Source organism: Primulina eburnea, chromosome 13 (assembly GCF_022965805.1).
Source record: "Primulina eburnea isolate SZY01 chromosome 13, ASM2296580v1, whole genome shotgun sequence".
In the NCBI taxonomy this organism is placed as follows: Eukaryota; Viridiplantae; Streptophyta; class Magnoliopsida; order Lamiales; family Gesneriaceae; genus Primulina; species Primulina eburnea.
The window spans coordinates 21162541-21180320 of record NC_133113.1 but is presented as its reverse complement, the minus strand read 5'-3'; positions in this window follow the sequence as shown (position 1 = coordinate 21180320).

Below are 17780 nucleotides of genomic sequence, written 5' to 3'. Positions count from 1 at the left end.
TTCCCCAACTTCATCCCAGAATAATGGAGTACGACAACGTCGCCCATATAACGCCTCAAATGGTGCCATACCAATACTACGATGATAGCTGTTGTTGTACGCGAACTCAATCAAAGGCAAATGATCCTGCCAAGCGGTTCCGAAATCCATAACACAAGCTCGCAACATATCCTCAAGTGTACAGATAGTCCTCTCTGACTGACCGTCGGTCTCTGGATGATAAGCCGTACTCAAACTTAGTGAAGTACCCAATGCTGACTGGAAACTACCCCAAAATCGTGAGGTAAAACGAGGATCTCTGTCACTAACAATACTGACTGGCACTCCATGCAAACGTAAAATCTCTTGAATATACAATCGAGCCATACGATCGAAAGTGAAATCACGGTTATATGGCAGAAAATGAGCAGACTTGGTGAGTCGATCCACCACTACCCAAATAGCATCACTGTTCCTCGAAGACAATGGCAAGTGAGTAATGAAGTCCATCGCGACATGCTCCCACTTCCATTCAGGAATAGGTAAGTTCAACAATAATCCTCCCGGTCGACGGTGCTCTGCTTTAACCTGCTGACAAAACTAGACACTTGGAGACAAACTGATAAATGCTGCGCTTCATCCCTTTCCACCAAAATCGTGTCCTCAAATCTTTATACATCTTGTTGCTTCCCGGATGAACACTCAACTTGCTTCGATGAGCCTGAGACAAGATCTCTTCCCTCAAAGTATCATCCTCTGGTACTACAACCCGATTAGACAAACACAGAAGACCATTAGACTGATAATGGAAATTACTATCTCCACCAACCAACCGAGCTAATCTCTGAGTCTTGAGATCAGACATCTGAGCATCTCGAATCCGAGTGAACAAAGTTGGCTCAGATAAAATGGTAGCAACACGAATGCTCTCCATACCTTTCCGATGTTTGAACTTAAACCCCAACGAACAACAATCCTGGACAGTACTAGACATAGCACTGGTCTGAAGTGCAGAGGCTCTCACCTTGCGACTAAGAGCATCGGCTGTGAGATTCGCAGAACCTGGATGGTACTTGATCACACAGTCATAATCTTTAAGTAGATCCATCCAACGACGTTGTCTCATGTTCAACTCAGCCTGAGTGAACAGATACTTCAGACTCTTATGATCAGTAAAGATTTCAAACTGAACACCGTACAAATAGTGACGCCAGATCTTTAGCGCAAACACAATAGCAGCTAATTCTAGATCATGAATAGGGTACTTCTCCTCGTGAGATTTAACTGCCTGGAAGCATAAGCGATCACATGACCATTCTGCGTCAACACACACCCTAAGCCTTGAAAAGAGGCATCGGTGTAAACACTGAAACCATCAGATCCTGACGGTAACGCCAAAACAGGTGCAGAAGTCAGAAGTCGACGAAGCTCTCTGAAACTATCTTCGCACTCAGATGACCACTCAAATGGAACATTCTTCCGAGTAAGTTGCGTCAATGGTCTAGCTACTTGAGAGAAATTCACGATGAAGCGACGATAATACCCTGCCAGACCTAGAAAACTACGGATCTCAGCCACTGTCGTCGGACGTGACCAATTCAGCACTGCCTCAATCTTGCTAGGATCCACATAAACTCCTTCCTTGGAAATTACATGACAAAGGAATACTACACGATTAATCCAGAACTCGCACTTACTCAGCTTAGCATACAATTGCTTCTCGCGAAGAATCTGCAACACAATCCTCAAGTGATGGATATGCTCTTCCACACTGTGAGAATAAATCAAGATATCGTCGATGAAAACCACAACAAAATGATCTAGAAAATCCCGAAAGACTCGGTTCATCAGATCCATGAACACTGCTGGCGCATTTGTCAATCCGAATGGCATAACTAGAAACTCGTAATGCCCATATCGAGTACGAAATGCAGTCTTGGAAATATCATCATCTCTAACTCTCAACTGATGATAACCCGATCGCAAGTCAATCTTGGAGTAAATAGAGGTACCCTGAAGCTGATCGAACAAGTCATCAATACGAGGTAATGGATACTTGTTTTTGATCGTCACACGATTCAGCTGGCGATAATCAATACACAATCGCATCGATCCATCCTTTTTCTTGACAAACAAGACTGGAGCTCCCCAAGGTGAAACACTCGGGCGAATATAACCTTTATCAAGAAGATCCTGCAATTGCTGCTTCAATTCTCTCATCTCTGACGGAGCAAGACGATAGGGGGCACGAGAAATCGGTGTAGTCCCTGGCATTAACTCGATGCCAAATTCCACCTCTCTAATCGGAGGAAAACCAGGAATCTCATCTGGAAAAACATCAGGAAATTGACAAACCACTGGAATATCCTCTATACCAACACTACCTGTGGATGAATCAATCGCATAGATGAGGTAGCCTTCCCCGCCCGACTCTAAAGCACGACAGGCTTTCAGAGCAGATACCACTGGCATCGGAGGTCGCGCTCCCTCACCATAGAAAAACCAACTAGAGCTCTCAGTCGTACGAAACTGAACAAGCTTCTGGTAACAATCCACAGTAGCTCGGTAGGTAGTCAATAGGTCTATACCCACAATACAATCAAAATCTTCCATCTCTAGGATCATAAGATTCGCAATCAATTCGTTACCCTCAAAATCTAAGGGACAACCCATCACTAGACGCTTTGCTAACACCGAATGACCCATCGGAGTAGAAACGGAAAGAATGACGTCTAGAGAAACATACGGTAACTTATGACGCTTAACAAATCATGCAGAAATGAATGAATGTGATGCTCCGGTATCAATAAGAACAAAAGCAGGAATACCGCATAAACAAAAAGTACCTGCTATGACTCTCCCTGTCTCATCTGCAGCCTGATCCTGGTTCAGCGCAAATACCTAACCTTGGGTACGAGGTCGAAGATTTGAACTACCCATTGCCTGACCCTGCATCCTCTGCTGAACAGTCGTCTGAGATCCGGAACCAGATCCTGCTCCACCTCGCAACTGAGGGCAATTCTTCTTAAGATGACCCATCTCTCCGTACTGAAAACAAGCTCCCGCGGCTGATCGGCACTGCTCCGATGGATGGTTCTTCCCACAATGCACACAAGAAACCTTCTTCTTACCAAAGCGAAAAACACCGCTAGACCGTGATCCAGATCCAGAAGAAGAAGAACCAGATTTCTTGAAAGACTGAGATCGAGGGCTCAAAGTACTCGGAGGTCTGGAAGAAAGAATAGACCTACCACGCTGGAGACTGATCTCTGCCTGGCGACACCGGTTCACTAACCCATCATAAGAAGTAGGATTATCGCAGACAGTGACTCGATCAAAAATCTTCTGGTTAAGACCCTGAAGGAAATGGTCATACTTGGCCTCAGAACTGCCACTAATATGAGGAGCAAAGGGTAACAACTCGAAGAACTTCTGCTGATATTCATCAACAGACATACAACCCTGCTTAAGATTCAGAAGATCAATCGTCTTTGCCTGACGAAGGGCTGGAGGAAAATATAGCTGCATGAAAGCTGCACGGAAATCGGCCCAAGTCACCCTACCCTGAGACTGGACTATCGGCGCAGAAGTCGATCGCCACCACTTACGCGCACGGCCCTCGAGAAGAAAACTAAGGGTCTCCATCTGCTGCTCTTCGGTGCACTGGAATGCACGGAAACAACTCTCCATGCGCTCTAACCAATCCTCAGCATCATCGGGAGTCTCACCACCAACTAAAGGCTTAGGCCCCATCTGAATGAAACGGTGCATCTCAAAACGCCTAGGGCCATCACGACGATGACGATGTTCACGATGACGCCTACGATCGTCCTGGTCACCCCAACGACCTACACTCCCCTGACTACTCTCATCACCAAAGTGGTCAGCCATTGCTACAAGATAGAATGGGGAAAATGGTAAAATGGTCAACGAAAATCCCAAAACAGAATCTATATCCCAAAATCATATGCATGCTCTGATACCATAAATGTAGTGACCCGTTCCAGAATCACCTACTAATCAAGAACTAAGCATGCAATTAACTTAATTAAAAACAATCAGAGATAATTGCGGAAAATGGTCAACCAACGATAGTTATACAACCCAAAAGATATCCAGAACAACTTAGAAATAAAATATGCGGTACAACCATATCGAATCAAATGGTACTGAAGAAATAACTCAACCGTCTACTCCACGTCCTCCTCATCCTCCTCCTGAGCCATCCAACCTGAGGCCTACCCCGTGGGAATGGGGTGTCCAAGATAAACAAAACCGAGGACGTGAGCGATAAGAACGCCCAGTACAAAAGCATGAGTATACAAGCCTATATGAAATGCACATGCTATGATATGATACCAGGGTAGTCAAGAAACAGGAGTCACAAAAGATCTCAATATGCTCAGTCTAGAGGCGCCAAGTGGATAGTGCCGCGCGGTACTCCTCTGGGTCACTGCATCCACTACAAGATCAGACGTGGACCTAAAATGTCCCGGATCACCGAAGCCCTCCGGACCCGTCGGCCACTGTGTACTCTCGGTGTCCATGCGTCCACAAGACAGGGCTGAGCGGCCCCACAAGATATAGCTTATCTCGAAAGAGATACAGCTCAACAATAAAGGCTATCTCGAAAGAGATACGGCTCAAGATGAAATGTAACATGCAGCAATAAACGTGACATAATAGCATGCATCATATGACATATATCAATGCAGCAAATAATCATGCAACACATATAAGAATGTATACTCGACCAGGATATCTCGGATAGTACTTTCGTACCTCAAACCAGCAGATCCTAACAATCCGCCCTAGAATCAAGCCTGCGTCCGTAGCCCACTAATGTCGCTAACTCCCAACTAGAGCACAGCTCCGCTACAAAACCAGTAGCTCCCCGCTAGTGCCTGAACCTCGGGAAAAGACTAGAAACCAAACGGAAACGACTAAAAATGCTCTGGAACGCTCGGAGTTGGCGAGAAGAAGTGAAGCCTCGCGCCTCTATTTATAGCCAACGTTCGGACGATCCGATCCACTTCGGAAGATCCGATCCGGTACACTTCGGACGATCCGAACCCTGCATGTCTTCTACGTGTCCAGCCACCTGGCTCGGACGATCCGAACCCTGATCGGACGATCCGAATCCTGCATGCCTTCCACGGGTCCAGCCACCTGGCTCGGACGATCCGAATCCTGTTCGGACGCTCCGAACCCTGATCGGGCGATCCGAACCCTGTTCGGTCCTTCCGATCCCACCGAAATATAATTAATCCAATAATTAACTCAAATTAGGCATCGGGATACTACATGCGCGCACATTCATCGCGCATATGCGCGAGACCTTCTGTCCTGTTGGCGCATGTGCGCGCATTGGTTCGCGCATGTGCGCCACAGCTACTGTCCTCGCACATTCCTTTTCACATGTAATCTTATTTCGTGTCTCGATTAATCCTTTCATAATCATATCAAATTATACATCAATAATTACAGATTACCAGGATTAAATTCTCGGGCATTACATTTCTCCCCCCCTAAGATACGATTTCGTCCTCGAAATCACAGGCAATCAAATCATATCATTAAGAAGAAATGTAATTACAATCGAGTACGTATTTACATCAGTGAAACAAGGCTGGGAATTCCTGTCTCATGTCAGATTCAGTCTCCCACGTGGCTTCTTCAACACCATGACGAGTCCATTGAACTTTCACCAATGGAATCATTTTCGTTCTGAGCTGTTTTTCTTTACGATCGATAATCTGGATCGGTTTTTCAATATAACTCAGATTTTTATCAAGTTCTGCCTCGTCTGGTTGAATCACATGTGAATCATCAGGGAGATATTTCCGCAGCATAGATACATGAAAGACATCATGTATTCCGGATAATGAAGGCGGTAAGGCGAGTCGATAGGCACGATCTCCTATCTTCTCAAGGATCTCATATGGACCGACGTATCGTGGAGACAACTTCCCTTTCTTGCCAAATCTGACAACTCCTCTGAAAGGTGAAATTTTCAGGAACACTCGGTCTCCAGCCTCAAATACCAACGGTCGTCGTCTGAGGTTGGCATATTTGGCTTGTCTGTCCTGAGCTGCCTTCATTTTCTTCTGAATCAGCTTTACTTTCTCAGTCATATCTCTGATCATATCCGGTCCAGTCTCAGGAACTTCAGAGATATCATCCCAGTAAAGAGGGGATCAACATTTCTTTCCGTACAACGCTTCAAATGGTGTCATCTCAATACTCGTTTGATAGCTATTGTTGTACGAAAATTCACAAAGTGGCAATGCATCCTGCCAACCAGTGCTAAAATCAAGTACTACAGCTCTCAGCATATCTTCCAATGTCTGAATCGTACGCTCTGACTGTCCATCAGTCTGTGGATGATATGCGGTACTAAGATGTAACTTCGTACCAAGAGCTTGCTGCAGACTCTGCCAGAAGTGCGATGTAAACCGAGGGTCACGGTCTGAAACAATCGACTTCGGCACTCCGTGCAATCTTACCACTTCCTTGACATAAATCTCAGCCATCTGATCATATCGGTACGTCATCTTGTATGGAATAAAACATGCAGATTTGGTCAATCGATCAATCACGACCCAAATCGCATCACAACCTCGGGAGGATCTCGGTAACTGTGTCACAAAATCCATGGAAATGTGATCTCATTTCCATTCAGGAATGGACAAACTCTGTAATAATCCTCCTGGTTTCTTTCTTTCAGCTTTCACCTGTTGGCAATTCAGACACTTGGCTACAAATTTAGTCACATCAGATTTCATTTGTTTCCACCAATACTGTGTCTTTAAATCATTATACATTTTCCTACCACCAGGATGAATGCTAAAACGACTGTTGTGCGCTTCTGACAGTATTTGCTGTCTCAATTCTGAAACATTTGGCACAACAATACGATTATTCACATACAAGACATTGTCACGAACCTGATATTCCGATTGATGTTCAGTTTTGATCATCGCAATAGAATTCTGTACATTCTGATCAACTTTCTGAGCTTCTTTAATTTTCAAAAGTAGCTCTGGTTCAGCTCGAACAGCACACAATCTCAGAGGCTGACGATCTGTCTTAAATACTAATCCAGACAAACAGCAATCTTCAATCAAATTCGATACACCAATTGTCGATAAGGATAGTGCACATACCTTTCGACTCAGTGCATCTGCTGCTGCATTGGACTTCCCTGGATAATACTTGATTTCACAATCAAAGTCTTTCAGTAAATCCAGCCATCTCCGCTGTCTCATATTCAACTCTGATTGCGAAAACAGATATTTCAAGCTCTTGTGATCAGAATATATTTCAAATTTCTCACCGTAGAGGTAATGTCGCCATATCTTCAATGCAAAGACTATGGCTGCCAATTCAAGATCATGAATTGGGTAACGGGTCTCATGTGGTTTCAATTGTCTCGAGGCATAGGCAATGACATGCCCTCGCTGCATCAGTATACATCCCAGTCCTCTATGAGATGCATCACAATAAACCACAAAATCACCAGTACCTGAAGGAATCGTCAACACAGGCGCACTGGTCAATCTCTTCTTCAGTTCAATAAAACTGGTCTCACAGTCTTCAGACCAATTAAACGGAGCATTCTTCTGAGTCAACTGCGTAATCGGTTTGGCAATACTCGAAAAATCTTTAATAAATCGACGATAATATCCTGGCAAACCCATAAAACTGCGGATTTCCGGCACATATGTAGGTCTCGGCCAAGAAATCACTGCCTCAACCTTACTGGGATCAACTGATATACCGTCTCCCGATATAATGTGACCCAAAAACACAACATGTTTCAGCCAAAACTCGCATTTTGACAATTTAGCATACAGTTTCTCTGCCCTCAAAATTCTCAACACCATCCTCAGATGATTAGCATGCTCAATCATATTCTTCGAATAAATCAATATATCATCAATGAATATGATAACAAAATCATCCAAGTATTTCTGAAATACGCGGTTCATCAATCCCATAAATACCGCCGGTGCATTCGTCAAACCAAAAGGCATGACAATAAACTCATAGTGTCCATACCTGGTTCTAAATGCAGTCTTTGAGATATCAGAATCCCTGACTCTCACTTGATGGTATCCAGATCTCAATTCGATCTCGGAATACACTGAAGAACCCTGCAATTGATCAAACAAATCATCAATACGAGGCAATTGATATTTATTCTTTACCGTTGCCTTGTTCAGTTGCCGGTAATCTATACAAAGTCTCATCGACCCGTCTTTCTTTCTTACGAACAGTACTGGAGCACCCCAAGGAGAAACACTGGGTCGGATGTACCCCTTGGCCAGTAAATCCTCCAACTGTTCTTTCAATTCTTTTAATTCGATTGGTGCCATCCTGTATGGAGCCCTAGAAATCGGAACTGTTCCTGGCATTAACTCAATGCTGAAGTCTATCTCTCGAATCGGAGGCAATCCAGGAATCTCATCTGGAAAGACATCAGCAAACTCACACACCACTGGCAAATCTGCCAATGATGGGCTCGTTTTCAGTAAGTCAACTGAATATACCAGGAATCCATCCGCTCATTTCTGCAATAATCGAGTCATATTTATTGCAGATATCAAAGGAATTCTAGCCCTAGAACCCTTACCATAAAATTTCCACTCCTTAGCCATCTCAGGTCTGAATCGAACTATCTTGTGGAAAAAATCGACTGTAGCCCGGTACTTGGTCAACATGTCGATACCGACAATACAATCAAAATCAGATAAACCAAGCACAATACAGTCTAACTCAATCGTATGCCCATCGTACTGCAGTATACACGATTTCACAGATTTCACCGATATCAAACATGTTCCTAACGGAGACGTGACAGATACTCAGTAGCTAAGGACTCAACAGGCAATGAATGCATTAAAGCAAATCGCTCAGACATAAAAGTATGTGATGCACCAGTATCAATCAGTACATAAGCAGGATAACCAGAAATAAAACAGTTACCTGCAACTACATCATCAGGTGCATCTTGTGCCTGCTCCTCGGTCAAAGCAAAAACTCTGGCCTGATGTCTCGGAGGCTGGCTCGCGATCTGGCCCCCTCCTGGACTCTGCTGTGACAGAGTAGACGGTGCTGGCTGAAAGGAATGAACGGCAGAAGATCGTCTCCCTGTCTGAGCCGCTGATCCAGACGACTCAGCAGCTTGTGATCCCTGGGCACTCCTCTGGGGACACACTCGGGCAAAGTGTCCCTGCTGTTTACAGATACGACAGCTGCCAACTACTCCTCGGCACTGATCTGTGGAATGTCTCCCTCCACAAGTACCACAGTATGGTCCTGCATAGCTCTGGCTCTGACCGGTCTGTCTAGAGCCACTCGAACTGGACGAGGTAGTCCCTGATTTCTTGAATTGCTTTCCTCTAGCCTTCAAGAAATCCTTCTTCCCGGTACTACCGCTGCTGCCACCTTCAAATCGAGGAGGTGGTTGTTGTCCCGGTGCTGGAAGCACAAACGAAGCCTCTCTCTGCCTCATCAGGCCTGCCTCGGCTCCCTTGGCTCTATTCAGGGCATCGGTGAAATTGTTGGGCCTCCCAGTATTCACCAGAGTAAAAATCTCAGGATTTAGGCCATTTATGAACTGGTCTGCTACGGCCTCATCACTTCCTGCCACATGAGGGGCAAATCGGAGCAGAGTAGAAAACTTAGCCACATAATCCTCAATGTTCAACTGGCCTTGTTTCAGGTTCGCAAACTCGGCTCCCTTGTCCTTCCTATAAGAAACTGGAAAGAACCGTAGATAGAATTCAGTCTTAAACACATTCCAGGTAATGGCCATACCTCTCTGTTCCAATGCCCTTCTAGTCGTGATCCACCAGTGTTTAGCAACGTCATGCAACTGGTGTATTATCAGTTTCGCCCTCTTTTCCTCAGTATACTCCAAAGAGTCAAACAGTGATTCAATATCGTCCAACCAACTTTCACATTCCACGGAGTTCTCCGTTCCTTTCAAAGTCGGTGGATGAAATGACTGAAACCGTTTCAGCAATTTCTCCATTGCTGTAGGTGTCACATCCATGGGAGGATTCGAGGTACTCCCCTGTTCTGGCATTCTCCTCGGAGGCATATCTGATAACCAAAAGGGTTAGCAGTTCCAACAATAATCCTATTTCAAGCCTCCCTGGATCATCTTACAGCTGATCCATTCCAATAATACACAATACCATATCAATAACAGATAAGTCGGGTAACATGTATTAAAACAGGAATCATGCTAGCAATCAAAAGCAGGAAAGAAAACACATTCTACCCCGCTCACTATCTCATATCTCAATCTCAAGGATCTATCGCTCTGATACCACCTGTTGTGGGGACCCGGACGCTAATCAAGTTCTTAATCATCATTGGGACCAATTAATCAATAATAACACAGGGTCTAAATTTTTTTTATTTTTATTTTTTAAACTGCGGAACGTAGTGATATACAATATATATACATATCAGTATATAAAATACAAATCATGTATTTCAACATTTATTCAAACTAGGGTTTAAAACTAAAGTCAAGTGTTTAACCCTATATCTAGTCCAAGTCCGGTGCCACCACTCTAATCACGATCTAGCTCTTCATCTCCTCGACCCTGGACCTGTCCCACCTGTTGTCAAGTACACATACAGACAAGACAACAGCCGGATATACCGGTGAGAATATAATCCCCAGTATAAATCAATGAAACATGCAATCATATAAATCATATAAAGCATGTAATCAGGTAACATGAATACGTATCAAAATCTGAAACATAAACAATATCAAATCAAACTGTCGACATCAATCATAATTCAGACTAGACTCAATCCTAGTCTAGGGATCCCGGTTTCCAGATGTGGTATTCCTATATCGAATTCCGTAAAGGATGGAACCATAATATCTATTACTCGATATAACCAGTGCCCTGGTATTCCTATATCGAATTCCGTAATAGAAGAATTCCAATACCCTTTACTCGATATAACCAAATATGGTGTTCCTATATCGAATTCCGTAATAGATTCCATTACTCGATATAACCAAACATCCAGTGTCCTGACCTAACCGTCAAGGACTGTAGCTCTATCACTAGCATCCTATCTTGAGACATAGTGCAATGTGCCGTGGCGATACCACCACTATCCGGCACTTCTGTCACAAGATAACTTGTCTAATACCTGTCATCTAAATACAAGAGAACAAGTACATTAATCAATGTAATGCAAATATCCATGCAATAAAATAAAGTATGTGATTTAGGGAAACCCAAGTCTAAACCGACTCAAGTCCATCTCCCAATACCACATTGACTTATACCTTTCTTTCGTCGGTTTCTGGCTCAGTCGAAGTCCTGAACTCACAATCTGTCTGGTACTGACAATATCAATAATCTCATGTCAATATACCATTCAATTCCATAATAATCTGATCAATCTGGAATTAATTCAAAATCAACAGTATAACGGTACAATTCCAATATCCCCGTCTATACCAATTCACCAGATAATAGTTACAATCTATAACCCATATCCAATACATTCTATAATCAATCCATAATCCAAATCTGTCCGGTATTAACTGATTATAATCAGAAAATCATAACAATTCCATAATCAGTCTATTTCTTAATCTGACTTCGATTCTATGATGTCTAACATATCCAGAACATCATATTTGAATCCTATTCAATTCTGACAATAGCATAAATTCAAAGCATGTCAAAACGTAGCAAAACTTACGTTAAAGTGTAGCCTACGTCGATAGGAACTCACTACCGAAGTCGGATTACAATTCGGACGGACGGATTGATCACACGATTGAAATTGAAATCAAATTCCAAAACTTTCTCTCAATTCCTCGATTTTTCGTTTCTGAAAGAAATAAATTGCAATGTATATATATATATATATATATATATATATATATATATATATATATATATATATATATATACATACACGTACATGCAATTGCCAAATGTCGAATTTTCCTTCTGCAGGACTCGCGCATATGCGCCACATCTTCCGCGCATATGCACGAGACCTACTGGATTCGGCCTCGGCAGCTCGCGCATATGCGCGACTCTTTCCGCGCATATGCGCGAGGGCTACTGGAGTTTACCGTGGCGTTCCGCACAACTCGCGCAGATGCGCGCACATTCATCGCGCATATGCGCGAGACCTTCTGTCCTGTTGGCGCATGTGCGCGCATTGGTTCGCGCATGTGCGCCACAGCTACTGTCCTCGCACATTCCTTTTCACATGTAATCTTATTTCGTGTCTCGATTAATCCTTTCATAATCATATCAAATTATACATCAATAATTACAGATTACCAGGATTAAATTCTCGGGCATTACAATTTGTATAATATTTACAAAATTATGTGCAATAAATTATTATAACTTATGTTGAAATAATTTTTTATTCTAATTTTGCTTTAGGTTTTTTTTTTATTTTACTATTTAAAAATAAAAATCAACTTTGTCATGTTTGGTGATCCTTACCGTTTATTCGAAAATAAAAACATTTCACAGGTGACTTAATGAAACTAGTGGATTATAATTTACTCTTGCATCTTTATTTTTTTATACAATAAAAAAATTACAGCTTGATAACGATAATTTCCTCAATTTCAAATATAGCGAATTAATTATAAACACGTAAACATCGTGAGGCTGATGTAGATTGCCGGCCACATCTATCGAACTCGTCGCGGGGTGTGACTGATATGAGGCTCATTCAATAGTTTGTTATTAAGATAAAAAGCTGACATTAAAAATTTGGGAATCACGTGATTATTGGCCGAATTTTGAGACCAACTCTAACATCCTGAGTTGAAAGATATAAAGAAGATTTGATATATATTTTTTGTTCTTATTTTTCAAAAATTCATTATTTAAAAACTTTAAAGTTAAATGTTTTTTATTTGAAACAATTATGAGATGAGTGATACATATTCGATAAGTCTCGCATAATGTGAGGTGAGCGAGTGAGAACATACGTACACTAAAAAAATTGGTATTATCAAGACGAAGACATTATTGAGACTTTGTATAAGGAAACATGATTAAAAAAAAGAAGCTCAACATATTTATGAATTATGTAACCTTGTATACTATATTATATTATATTATAAAAGGAGTTGGTTAAGTCTGGTGCAATCAGTAGTTACTCAGAGATATCAAAGATGTTAGGAATCAATTGGTAGTAAGTAGTTAGCAGCCTCCAGGATCTTTTTCATTTTCTCCTACTTTCTCTAATAAACATCGAAGAATAGTAATTTCAAGTAACATGTAAACAGAAATCTTCTTTATGTTTTTTGAAGTTTTAAATAGTTTGAAACATATATACATCCGGAATTTAATTATAAGGTGATTTGATTTGATTTGAATATATCAACAAAAATTATTTCTTTTTTTAATAAAAAGAAGGAGACAAAGCATTAAACAGGAAGATGAATCTCAGCAGACAAAAGCCTTTACTACCGTCGGCATAGTATTTTCATGTTCCTTCCGCCTGAATTACCTCCCTCCGAAGTCTCTCTCACACATCTCACATTCTCATGCCACCACCAACAAAAGTAGTACTAATTCTCCTTATCCTGTTTGCTTTCAGCAATCCCAACGCCGATTCCGGGGCCGATCGCGACGGGTTGGGAATTGCATCGCGAAGAAGGCGGTGTAGAAGATGACGCATGCACGGTAGATTGCTGTACTGGAGTTGTGCACATGACACGCGGCTCCGAGAAGATACGGTGTTAGATCTCGGTTTTTTCGTGCCCAAAACGCAGCGGAAGTTTAATAATTTTATTTTATTTTGAAAAACAAAATAATTTTAGACACTCGTATTGTTTTCATATATTAAACATACATAGGATCTTTAGAAAATTTATATCTTCGGTGAAGATTTCACAAGGCTCCAACTATTTCGAGATTAGCGGAAATAGCTCTTGTTGTAAATCCCTAAGAACGGTTTTCGATCTTTTAATCAGTTCCACGACTGGAATATATGTTCCTCTTCTAACTTGCACTAAAAAGTGTAGAAGATTTTGTATTTTGAGATCAAGAAAACAAAATGGTTCAAAACCCTTTTGAGAGCAAAAAGATAATTGCCGATAGAGTTTTTTTTTGAGAACAAAGTAGAATGAATATTGACGGAGACTTTCCCCTTTTTTAATTCTTCAAAAGCATCGGTCAAAAATCTCTTGCAATCAATAATCAAAGTCATATATATATTTTATTATTTTGACTAATGATTATTTCCTTAATTAATCATATTAATTAGGTTAATGATTTCAATAAATCTACACATGATCCTCGAAATTGGCACACCATAATAATGCATATTTCGAAAATATGCATATATATATATATATATTATTAATTTTATGTGCAAGTTTTAAATTATGGTATCATGAATATTTTCATATTACATAAATCAATACCATATTTTATAAAACTTAATGGGTCATTTTAACTCAATTAAAATATAATTATTAAAGCCCATTTAAATTTTAATAAATTTACATGATGAGCTTATACTCTTACAAGCCCATGATCCATGCTCCCATTATATCATCATAATCCCGATCGACGATCCAACATCATCGATGTGACAATTTCAACTTATTTGTTATTATGATGCACATTTTAATTTCGAGATCACCAATGTCTAAATAAGGCATGTGTACTCCTTTTGATTGTTTTACAGTCATGCTCTCAAAATTTCCATAAGCTTTTATAAACTTTATTTATAAGCTTATCGATTGATCATATCAATCTTATTTCTTATAAATTCAACTCATTGAATTTATTATCCCAACGGGAACAAGTAAACCAGTGCTTGTGTGACCCTCAATGGTTCAGGGATACAGCTAGCCGTGCGTTCACAACTCTTTGTGATTCAGGACATAATCCTTTATTCGGGCTTACCATAATTTGCCCCATTCTATGTATCAACTATTGATCATGAATGTCAGAACTCATTTCTGATTGCACCCATCGGATCATGGTAAGAGCGTCTAGTAGCATCGCCCCATGATCTCATAGGTATCACTGATAGTGCCTGGAAGAACCAGTCGATTATGATTAACGTACAGTACGATCCCTTCATCTCATATATCCCGATAGAATCTGCAACAATTGGTTCATCGAGGGTTGAATATTAGATCGATAACTATGTGATAACTATAATAGTGGCATCGCGTGTACCATTTGAGAACTCCTTCTCTAACGTACATATCATACTATGGCTAGAGATTCCATGCACTATTATTTCATCAGATCACACAGGATATCCACACCCGTAGGTGAGCTGTGAATCCCCGACTACAATGCACTGGCTCCTATATGTGTCGCAACAGAAAATTATAAGAAAAACAGGATTAAATCAACAGAAAATTCTGTGTTGTAACACCAAAACAAAAAATAATCTAGAAACCATATAACAAAATTATAAGAAATATTGGGATTGTGTTTCAAAAATATCAGTCACACACGATCCATTTAAAATTTAATTAAATAAAAAGAATTTTGACTTTTTTAAATCGAGAAAAAAGAGTTGAATATGTTAGTTAGATAAGATCATTAATTAGCTCATTAATTAGTTAGTTAAATTTCACCTGGGGTCGAGCGTCTGAAGAGTGGGTCGAGTGGGTCGAGGTGCTGGGTCGTGAAGACCTCGACCCACTCTTTTATTTTTTTTAAGAGATAAGAACTCACTCTTCTAATTTTTTTTATTTTATTTTTAAAATAAAAAAATGAAGAGTGAGCCACTCTTCTACTTCAATTTTTTTATTTTTTAAAAATAAATTTTTGTCGAGGTGCTGGGTCGTGAAGACCTCGACCCACTCTTTTATTTTTTTTAAGAGATAAGAACTCACTCTTCTAATTTTTTTTATTTTATTTTTAAAATAAAAAAATGAAGAGTGAGCCACTCTTCTACTTCAATTTTTTTTATTTTTTAAAAATAAATTTTTTTTAAAAAAAATAAAAGTTGAAGAGTGGGTCGAGAAGAGCTTGACCCACTCTTCTACTTCTAATTTTTTTAAAATAATTTTTTAAAATAAAAAAAACGAAGAGTGCTCGACCCACTCTTCTAATTTTTTTTTATTTTTTTATGTTTTTTAAATAAAAAAAATAAAAAGAGTGGATCGAGTGATAATGTTAGAGGTTTGGTTTAAGGTTTTGTTTAGGATTTAGGGTTTGGGTCGAGTTTGGGTCGAGATGGGTCGAGTGAGTAGGAAATTTTTGATATTTTTGAGTTTTGATCATTTTATAATATATAATTCACTTTATATACGATTAGAATGTAAATATATATAAAAAAATTATTTGTGTAAACATTAGTTATATGTTATAATTTAAGTATGTTAGTTAAAAAATTCATAACAAATAGAAGAATATATTTCTTATTATAACAATGTGAGTTGAATTTATACTCGACTAAAAATCTTAACAAATTTTATAATTCCACTGAAATTCATAACAAATTTTATAATAATAGAACTAAAAAAATTCATAACAAATTTCATTACATATTCACTTTAATGAATGTATACCGAAGCATATGACATGTGGGGACCCGAACTTAATTCAATTCTTAATCACTTTCTGGGAATAATTATTCAATTAAAATAAACAGGGTCTAAATTTTTTTATTTTTTTAAAATACAAGAGTACGCAGCATATGAAATAAGTCTTATTTCATTTACAAGATCACTATCCAGATCTAAGTAAAAATCATGTACAAACGTAAATCATAATATCTACCGTTCCTTCACTACAGCTCAGGTGATGTAACAGATATACTCCTAAGTCTGGATCTCCACGCTAACTGTCTTCTCTCATCCTCTTCTTAACCCTGAACCAGCCCCACCTGTTGTCATGCACACATACAAAACAAGACAACAGCCGGATAACCCCGGTGAGAAATACATCTCAGTATAAACAATGTAAACATACAATCATATAAAAACATATATAAAAACATATAACTGATATCATTAACATGCAGCCACTCAACAAACATGTATGATAGGAAACTGTAAATCAACTTGTCGTATCAGACTTGACTCAAACAACACGTCATTTCAGACTCGACTCATTCCTAATCTAGGGATCCCGGTTCTAGATATTGATAAATATATCGAATCTCAGTCGATAGGAATGAATCAACCCCTAAACGGCATCGATATAATTCATATATCCAGTGTCTGGGCGAATCGGCCGCAGAATTGAAAAATCAGTCAAGGACTTGGCGAATCAGCCAATAACCAGACGAATCAGCCGGTGACTAGACGAATCAGCCAATAACCAGACGAATCAGCCGGTGACTAGGCGAATCAGCCTATAACTCAATACTTACATTGTCTATGAATCAATAGACCATGCACATCAATCTCAGCAATTACAAGTATCAATGCAAATCAAGGCAATAAACTAAAGTATGTGATTTACGGAAACTCGAGTCAAACCTCACTCGAGTTGTGCAATCCCAACTCCACATTAATTTATACCTTTCGTTCTGTTACTCTGACTCTGTCGAATTCTCGAACTCAAAGCCTGTCAATATTCAATATGACAATAACAATATCGAGGGTACGGTATCAATACACAACTCGAATAACACTGGATATAATCAGAATTCAATCAAATTTTGTTTCAACAACATAACGTCATAGTCTTAATATATCCAGCAATACCATATTAGTCAGATATCAATTCTAACATCTCATAATCGATAACAATTCAATTCTGATTAATCCTCTCATAATCATATCAAATTAT